At 39.4% G+C, this 10,152-nt stretch overlaps 1 long non-coding RNA gene across 1 annotated transcript, besides 1 other annotated feature; it reads right to left on the bottom strand.

Moving 5' to 3' along the window:
- Nucleotides 1-914: 914 nt before the first annotated feature.
- Nucleotides 915-5,715, bottom strand: Gm33290. Its single transcript, XR_391466.1, has 2 exons — nucleotides 5,512-5,715; nucleotides 915-1,346 (listed from the first exon to the last, which is right to left on the bottom strand). It is a non-coding gene; the product is annotated as a predicted gene, 33290 (long non-coding RNA).
- Nucleotides 5,229-7,732: an enhancer, noted in NCBI's record as "VISTA enhancer mm683". NCBI's record gives its function as "enhancer in: hindbrain (rhombencephalon)[10/16] | midbrain (mesencephalon)[14/16] | forebrain[13/16] | eye[9/16]" and the evidence as "EXISTENCE:transgenic organism evidence [ECO:0001131][PMID:17130149]".

Below are 10,152 nucleotides of genomic sequence, written 5' to 3'. Positions count from 1 at the left end.
CTAACAGAGTAAGCAGAATTCTGGAGTTATATATACATGAATAGTTATGTATAATATAGATTATTGTCATCTTCTTAGCTCATGTACTTAAAATGCTATGTTGTCTTTTAAGAGTATGGCTACTAACTTCAACAAGATAAATTTTTTAACTAGAGAAAAGTGATAAAACAGTCACAAAATAAAAATCTAAGAGCTACCATGAAACTCTCTTTTTACTGAACCAATGCAGTCTTTTTGGCATGTGTTTTCAATTTCTTCACCCAAAATCTGTCTATTACCTTGGGCCTTTGACACCATTATTGCTATATGGTCTGAAGAAATAGTTACAAAAGTGGGTTGTAAACTGCATTAGCAAGTGATAATAGCATGTCCTAACATAGGTAATACTGTCCCCTAAGCTGACTGTACTCTACCCAGTCACCCACTGAATTGCACCAGTGAGTGGGCAGTCCGATGGCCATATGTAGGTATCACATTCTTCAGAAAACCTCCTGGTTCTGTGGTCATGGAAACTGTATGTCTATCTTAGAAAAGAGAGACTTGTGATAGCACAAATGCTATCAGAAATTAGATGATAAGTGAGGATCCTGTTCTATACAGTGTTGGCCACACTCCATGTTTTCAAAATAGCAACCAATAATGCTTTGAATATCACCTAGAGCAGAGAAAACAAGTTCCTGTCTTGTTTGGGTTTGTAGTGTTAAATACGTGGTGTCACGATGTAGCCCAGGCAAGCTTCAGATGCTCAGCCCTCCCTGCTGTCTCCTGAATGCCAGCGCTACAGGAGTCTCTGAACACATGCAACTTAGGAATAGAGCCTTCTTATACATTAACATTTATATGGTTTTTCAAAATTCTTATTAAATGTCCATTATGTTTCTTGCATTTTCTGATCCTGAAGTGATCAAGAGTCATCAAAACTCAAAAGTTTATTAATGAATCAAATTTTACCTTTTAATCCTGCCTTAATTTTCATGTAAGGATAACGCCATGAATGTATAATGCATACTTTCATAATCTCCATTTGCAAGTTGAAATGCATACTTCGGCCCAACAGTCAAGATTTAGAAGTTCAGTTTGAAGTAGGTAGAGAATTGCGATGTTATGGCCAGTAGCCAACTTGGAGTAAAGTTCTTAACATGTGAGTTGTTTCAGTGTCCTCCAGTGAGTCCAGGGCTCTCAAACTGACCTTCAAGTTCCAACTGATTCTTTTAAGTCCAGAAGTGAGATCTTTCCTACAGCAGGTTCCTTACTGGAGGAATGACTTGAATCCTGAGACTGAGACACTGTGCACTTCCAGTGGAAATAAACAATACCCAGGCCAGTATATAGGAGGAATGTTATATCTGAGAAAAGAAAAGATGATTGGGTGAAAGTTTTCTGTGAAGAAAGACAGATAGGGGAGTCAGGAGAGAGTCACAATGACCGACGCCAATTACTCTAGTACTTGCTTAATTAACATGCATGTTACTGAATGAATAAATGAATGAATGAATGAGTGAGTGAAATAATGTCCTTTTAAAATTGTATGAAAGAAACTGCCAAAGAGAAAGGGCATGACAGAGGGACTTTTCAACCTTTAATTGCTCACATCAAGGGTTTCCTAGCCTTGAGAGGTGTATAAAAACCTATAGCTAAGACAGCAACTTTCTGAAGCAGAAGAGACCTTGCTAAGTATTGCAGAACAGCAGCCAGAGAGACACTGTGGATGGTTTGTGAGCCAAACCCAGAGGTCTGAACAAATGCTAGCACTGTTGATCTATCAGAGACAGTTCCAGTTCTCTTTCTAGAGACTGTCCAAGCCCCTTCCAACCTTCCCTTTAACGTCTGTGCTTTTTCTCCATGGGCCCAACTTATTTGTGTCCTCCCCACAGTATTTTCGAGTGTAAATGCTTATCCTTCTGCCCAGAGTGTGCTGCCCTATGGCACTCATTTGTCTATTTCCAAAACCCAATTCAAATGAACTCCTCACTGAATTTTACTGTCCTTTCTCTTCCCATCCCTCCAGCCAATTTTTTTTCCCTCTGGTGTCACTTTTATTAGGAGCCACTAGGACACTAGCCATGTTGGTTCAAAATTACAAATTCACACCCCTCCTATTTCATTAAGAATTATTTGAAAGCCATTGTATCATGCCAATGGTTGAACTTTTGGTATAGATCATGACACATAACATACAGTAAGTCTAATAAGTAAAGCTATTGGTGCTTCTAAAGAGGAAAGATGCTCTTAGTCTCTCTCTAGCCAGGGACTCATTCAACCGCACATGCATTTGCACATAGCCACAACCACAAACTTATATTGAAAAACCTCCCATATTATAATTTGGAAGTTTTATTTACTCTCTATACTCATAGGGATTGACTGTTACAAATATCTCATGCCCACTACCCTCTGTCAACTGATCTTAGATGTCCTGGTCTAACTGGGCTCCAGTTATAGATTCCTTAGGCTTAGCCTACAGCAATTCATAGGTTTCCCAGGCTCAGCACACAGTAGCTTGTAGACTCTGGCCTTTTGCCCTTTGCTCTCGCATCTATTGCTGCTGCATAACTGCTAGCAATTCTCTAGGGTGTGTGCCTCCAAATTTGATTTGTATCTGAATGAAAACCCTGTAGCCATTTGGAGATAAGGTCAGCTGTTGTGTGAGGGTTTCAGCTCTTTGACACTGTGCAGAGCTAGCTTGTGTGCTGGTGGCAAACTGCATCTAATAGCTGCTAATGAAGGCAGCACTCATTCCTTAGGCAAGCATCTCATTCTCTTCTCCATTTATTTGACCTCAGATGCTTCCAGCAAGCTTTGCACGTCTCTGAGGCAAGGACAACCATGCCACTTGTGACAAAATGAGGACAGGACAGATGGCTAAAAGGTGCCCTGAATGTAGTTCACGGCACTGAAAATGTCGCACGCATCACTGCAATGCTTGTGTGCAGTTGGGATCATGATCCTCCTTCTGGGGACGACCAAGATACTGCATTTTCTAAGGGACTATTTTCCAAGCAGAGATTCAATGCTTGGATGAGATGGCATTATATAACCTTCTAAACAACTTCATGAGCTAGTTGCTCTTATCACTGCATCATGTAAAGGAGAGAAATTGGGATTGATATACTAGCCTAAATTATTTTATCAGTGTTATAACACATAGAACTTTAAGATGTCCATTTGCCTTCTACTCTAGGGTAATAGATACAAAAGGGACCCTGCTGATACAACCTTTCATCCTCTGTTCATGCTGCCATCTTCACAGTGTAGTCACTATAAGTTGTTCTGTCCAGGGGCTTAGTAGCTGGGGACCTAACAGGAAAATTTCCAAACATTTAAAGTAATTGATAACCACAAGTCAGTTTAACAGAATTTTTCTTCAAGATGATTATATCATATTTTATTTAGTCTTTCAGAAAATATAGAGTTATGAGGTTCTAAAATAAATGATAGGATTCTACTAAAATGTGCATTGCATTTTGAATATGCACACATGTGAGATATGAAGTCTATAGTATGGTTTAGTATGAAATATGCATGTAGAATGTGTTTTCTCACACCAACAGCAGCTTTGTGAAGAGCAAGACCTTGCCTTGTTCACCCCCCCCCCCATTTTGCTCCTTATCTCACATGATGCCACCGGAGACCTTGCTTAAACTGATGTCCTCTATACATTTTTAAAAGATAAAAAAATGCTACTTCTAATGTCCATTTTAGGAGCTACGTCTTGTGCCCCATACCTGTCACACAAGCACTGAGATAGCTGACAAGGGAAGGTTGCCACATATTCCAGGAGGCCAGCTAAGACTACAGTGAGATTTTGTATCTCTTTCTCTGTCATTGTTGGTGACTCTGTCTGTTTATCTGTCTGTCTCTCTGTTTTTCTTTTTGTCTCCCTATCTCCCTGTGTCTCTGTCTCTGTCTCTCTCTCTAACACACACACAGTAAAGTTTATTGTAGTACCATAAGACATGTTTATATTATTGAACTCAAGAGGAAAACAAAACAAGATCCTGGTTGTTACTAAATTCACTAATTCAAACATATAAATGGAAATATAATACAATATGCTCAGTACCTAATCCGATTCACTATGTAGGTTGCACTATAGGTTGTACATCTTCTGCTGCTTTTCTTTTCATTACTGTTATTTAATAGATTCTCTTCTTCATTAACCTTAGATGGTAATTTCCTGATCTGCCATTGTCTGAGAATCTGGACTCCATCTCAAACTTCCTTGTTCCCAGTACTATTTATCTTACACCCCAGACCTCTCCCCGTTTGCCCACAACTCTTTGAAGACCACTCAGTTTCAAATTTATTATGGCATATTTATTCATGTGACACTGACCTTTTACTGATTCTCCTATTAAAAAAATAATCATTGTGTTAATATCAATATTATACCTTCAGGAGTGAGACACAGAGCTTGACAACATGATAAACTCTTAACAATACATTGACCTGATCTATTTTATTACAAAGACGGATACAGAAGCCTTGGGAGGAATTTTCTAGAATTTGTTGAAAATTACATATCAAATATCTGGACCCACTTCTCAGTCCCATTTTCCTACTGGAGTACACTGTCCTATTAACCCACCATCTTTGACAAGCACAGATAGGAAGGAAAGAAAATAACCCATTTCAGCAGAATAACCCAACATTATTCTCTCAACATAGACTTGCACCATACTGACATATGAAGCACTAAGTACAAAGTAATAAACGGAAGCTTGCATGATGCCCAAGGTGCAAGCTTAACTCATTAAGTAGCTAGTCTAGGCATGTATACAAGCACACAGAGAGGGGTTCTCTGAGATGACTGAGTATGGTTCCTATCCAGTAACAAAACACAATGGAATTTGGGTTCTGAGGAATCAGTAACGTGTCACATGAAAAAATATACCATAATAAATTTGAGCCTGGGTGACCTGCAAATGGTTGTGAACACATGAGGAGAGGTTTGGGGTGTAAGATAAATAATATCGGGAACAACCAGATAATGAGATGATGAAGGATCATGAAATTACCTTCTAAGGTTAATGAAGAAGAAAATATATCAAATAAGAGTATTGGAAATAAAAATAGCAGGTTCTGTACAACATATAACGTACATAACCTACATAGTAAATCAGATTAGCTATTGTGCACAGTATTTTCTGTCATGTGGACACCTCCATCTTTATAGGTGAAGTAACAGACAGACTGACAGACACAGGAATATTTTAATTATTAAGTGGAAATAGCCCTCCAAGTCTGTCTCATTTGAGTAAACATTCCAGAAGAGAAATAGCATGATAATAACTGAAATTTATAGGATTGGTGGAAGGAAGGGAGACTAGAGACTGGCACAAAACCCAGTGGGGGAAGCACCATCAAAGCACCAATGTAAAGACTACGAGAATGCAGGAACCAGGTGAAATAGAGGAGGAAAGGGTATAAATAATAACAGCAATAATATAGTTAATAATACAATTGTGTAAACTGGGTAGTGATGACAAATTAAGATATGGTGCCACTTACCAAGCTGGGAAGATTTGGATGTGAGAACCCCCACAGTCTCTACAAGGCAGTCTTTCCAATGACTTGTTTTTAAGAAGACAGCAGTAGTTTGTGGTAATATTGAAATTCAATACATGAATTGGACCACTCAGCTGATAACTGTGATTTTTTAAAAAGGTTCATGATTTTAGCATGTTTGCAATGAGCTTCCAAATACGCAGCAGAATTTATCACTAAGTGCTCAATGTATTCAACTAATATATGTGTTAAAATGCATACTATATGTCTTACTTTTGACTAATGCGATTTCAAATCCACCCTGATTCACTCCAGTTTACAGAAGGAAATTAAAAAATTGATTGGTTACTTCCCTCCCTGTGTATGAACACCTTGATTGGCCAGCTGCCGGTGGCTAGGCAACCAGGCAGAGACTCTATGGAGTAAGCAGCAGACTTCATCTCAGCAGGAGCTGTGCAGCAAGAAGCGCTGGGATCAATTAAAATGCCAGGCTTTTCCAGGCTTGTTTCCAGAGCATCTGGGCATGATTCCACATAAATTTAAGGAATTAGAGATCAGACAAAGGTAAACATTTCTGTGCAGTGCTTAGCTCTGATTTAAAGAGAGAGAGGATGGAATTCGCCACAGTCATGGAGTCTTGTGGGGGTTTACACCTCCAGTAGATTTCTTTTCCCTCCTAAATTGCTTTATTATTTTAGGTATGTGGTGTTTTTGAAGGCTTCTTAAATCATCTGTGTTCCTTTGGGAAGGAAGAGAGGAAAAGAAACAAAAGAAAAGTCAGTCCTTGTTTCATAGACTAAACAGTAGGGTGTGACTCATTCGTTAATTTTATAGTCACACCAATGAAAGCAGAATTTATTAAGTCTCCATTTTCTTTGGTCTTCTGAGTCTGGTTTAGAAAGAAAGCTCATACGTGTCCCCCCAAGACAAAGAAAGACCATTTCTTCCTTAGAAATAGTGAAAGTCTGGCCTTTTCGGTGGAATCTCTGTCCCTTTGTCTCATTTTATCCATCTTCACTGCTTGTGTGCTGTGGGCTTTCTATCTGGGCAGAAAGAATAGGCTAGAGGCAAAAGGCTAGATCAGCAAGCAATACAACAATGATGGCTTGTTAGAAGCATATAGCATCCAGAGAGGCAGCTGGGTGACTGAGAGAGTACTGACACTGTGAAGTGGCCATGGATTTCTTTTAAGCATCATGAAAGTAGCAATGTCGTGATAGCACGGACACTGCCTACAACTGTCTTTTATATTTTATAGCAAAGCAGAGAGACATCAGCTCTGGTTACATGTCCAGTCTGTCCTAGAGACTATGTGAATTGGGCAAAACTCAGTATTTTCTGGATTGCTTACACATGGGTAACAGAACAGCTAGACCTTCAACATTACTTCCAGTTTTGTAAATGTATATAGCTTTGCAGTCAATAATTAAAGAGATGAAGAAGCAATGGTTAACCTTTCAGATTTGGGTTCCATACTATATAGCTACTTTATTTTTCAGTCTCTTGAAACCTAAAATATTGTCTCTATACTCAGATGAAAAACATGGTGTTCTGTAATGTGTCAAAGTCATACACCAAGGTAAAGACAAACCATGTACTTTCTGTTCCCAACCCCTCCTAATCCTCTCACTCTAGAAACCTAAGGCAATGAGTATTTTCTACCTAGAGTTTTGGCTTAGGCTAAATTCTTTCTCTCTGTATCTCTTATTATTTCTCTGTATCTCTCTGTCTCTCTCTCCTCTCTCTACTTCTCTGCCTACATATCTATCTATCTATCTATCTATCTATCTATCTATCTATCTATCTATCTATCCTATAATGTTCATTTCCAGAGGAATATAAAAGCTTAGGAAAATATCAGTTTAATTATCTCTTGCCATTGCAGCAACAGAAGTGAAAGACAAATGACAATCTCTAAGCAGAACACAAGGCATGACAAAAGCCTTGGACTCCAGCCTGGTATTGCAACTCTGGATGCCTTCAAAGTCATAGGTCACAGGTCTTCCAAAGGTACAAAAATATACCAATAAGATAGTGAGTGGTGCCTTAAAACTAAGCTACATGTAGAAGGGTATTTTAGATACCCATTACGCACAAGAGCCTGTGATTTCTTTTGCTATTATGAAATTGCCATACTTATGATCTGAGTTCCCTGTTTAAATCCAGTCTTCATATTTTTTTTCATGCTTAATAGCAGTGCTCAGAGACCCTGGGATGAGCAAACAACAATTTAGTAGAAGCAGAAGAGTTTGTCCTTGAAGACGTTAAGCAGGAACTGTTTCTAAAAACTCAGCAACTAACTCTTCTGTAGAGTTGGTGTAAATGAACCTTGGGAAATGCATCATTTGTTTAGAGAGAGTCTGCTCATTTCTTTTCTATTGCTATTTTATGAAGGGAGTTCCTCAGTAGTAGAGTCCCAAGTGGTAGTGACATATTGTCCAGTTTGTTTCAGAATGGAAGTCCTGCCCTGGTGAGGGATATACCCCTGAAGTTTGTGGAAGCCCCACCCTCACAGCTCCTGTGAATATACGGATATACACTACCATTTTGGAAACCTGATGCCTCTAAATCCATAAGAAAACAGTCTCTTCAAAAAACAGACCAAGCTCCACTTCATTCGGGTCATGGGATCCAAGCAATTACTATCTTCCCTTCAGTTCCTCTCATTCATTATGTCCTCTTTTTAATTTCCTCAATTTATTTCAGATTGGCAGTATCAGAAGTTGCTGACATCACTCCTCTATACTGCTTCTCTTGTTGTCTCTGGCTATAGACCCCTGGTTAGTAGCCAACGTAATTTCCTTGGCAAAAGTTCAGGCCAAGCATGATGGCAAAAGGACTGGACAGCAAGGTCATTCTCCTGATAGCAAGTAAGGAAGAGACCAGCCTGAAACACATGAGCCCATCGAACAGTAAAGAAAAGCACAGTCATCCTTTCAGTGTCCATTTCCAGTTATGTGCTTTCCTCCTGAATATGTAAAAGGCTGAGAATTTTCCAGTTCTTTAGTTGACTTCCTTTCAGAATAACAATTCATTTTCAGTCAATTTATTCATTTTCTCACTTTATGAGGAACCACCGGGAAGAGCGAAACTGGTTTTTCAACACTGATCAGAAACTTCTCAACTAAGTATTTAATCTCATCACGAATAATATTTCCCTCTGACAGACCAGCAGCACAAGAGAGCCTTCACCCAGGAACTGAGCACACTGAGAAAAGACCTACATTAACAGCAATCTTCAGCAAGCTTCCAACACAGCCTAAAGCAAAGCATGGCGTCTCAACTGTGAGTGGCAGGACTCACCCATTAGCAACCCAAAGAGGACTCACAATGTTACAGGTAAGGAATAAGTTTCTTCTGGCTTCTCCTAGCCTGTGGATTATCAGCCAGAGAATTATAACAAAATACTTGACACTGAGAAGAACAAAAATTTAATTGCTCACAGCTCTAAACACTGGAAGACCAGTGTTCCAGTTGGTTTGCTTCTGCTGAGGGCTTTTCTCCTGACTTGAGGCAGATATTTTAACATTATATCTTCATAGGCCTTTCCTTAGTGCATGTATGCGAGGAGGGAGAAAGGAAAAGGTAAAAAGGGGGAGGATGGAAGGGAGGAGAGAGGAAGTGAGGGGGATTGGAGAATCCTAGCCCTAGTGTGTCACATTTAAGCACAAGAGTCTTAGCTGGTTAAGACCTTACATCAGGAACTCACTTAGCCTTAATTCTTTTCTTAGAGACCGTCTCTTATTTGGGCTTCTAAACTAAATTTCTTTACACTAGATCTTTCATAAAGAATGGAACTTTATTCAACACAAGTAGAGAGGGCTGAGAAGTTTAATACCAAGATGAAGAGGTCTTAGTGCCTAGGGTGAGTCCATTCTGCATAGATGTCATATTCTATCTGTGCCTTCCAATGGTTGAAGGGTTAGCATCTTCTCTCTGACCTCTTCCAAGGCTATACAGTGTCTCCAAACAGACACATTAGGTCCTGGACTTTACTGTATGCATTTGGAGAGGAAGACAGAACTAGTGAGGCTTTTTTTTCTTTTCGAGACAGGGTTCTCTGTGTAGCCCTGGCTATCCTAGAACTCACTTTGTAGACCAGGCTGGCCTCGAACTCAAAAATCCGCCTGCCTCTGCCTCCCAAGTGCTGGAATTAAAGGTGTGCGCCACCATGCCTGGCAGAACTAGTGAGTCTTAACAAGGCAGCTCAAGAAAATTAACTAAGATACATACTGGTTTTCTCTGAAGAGAAATATATGACTCAACTCCTGGAGTAAGAGGAATATCAGCAATAATATATACTCCAAAAGAGTACTGAAAAAAGGCAAGTTTGAAATCTTAGGGTAAGTTGTTAACATTTGTAGCTAACTTTATGTCTGGAAGGAAAGGCTAACATCAAGGACCTCTAAACACAAATAAACCAGTGACAAACAATCCACTTACAATGATGTTACGAGGGCGACAGTAGCTATAGACACAAGCTCCGACCCACTTTCAAGTAACAGTCACCACTTCAAACTATATACTACAAGGAACAGAAGAGGCTAAAACATAAAACAAATCCCTGTTCTACTTCACACCTATAATCCAGCACTGTGAGATAAAGGCAGAAGAATTGTTCTTAGTTTAAGGCCAGCCAGGGAT

The sequence above is a fragment of the Mus musculus genome, chromosome 7, assembly GCF_000001635.26.
Source record: "Mus musculus strain C57BL/6J chromosome 7, GRCm38.p6 C57BL/6J".
NCBI lineage: Eukaryota > Metazoa > Chordata > Mammalia > Rodentia > Muridae > Mus > Mus musculus.
This window is presented reverse-complemented; position numbering and strand designations above follow the sequence as displayed.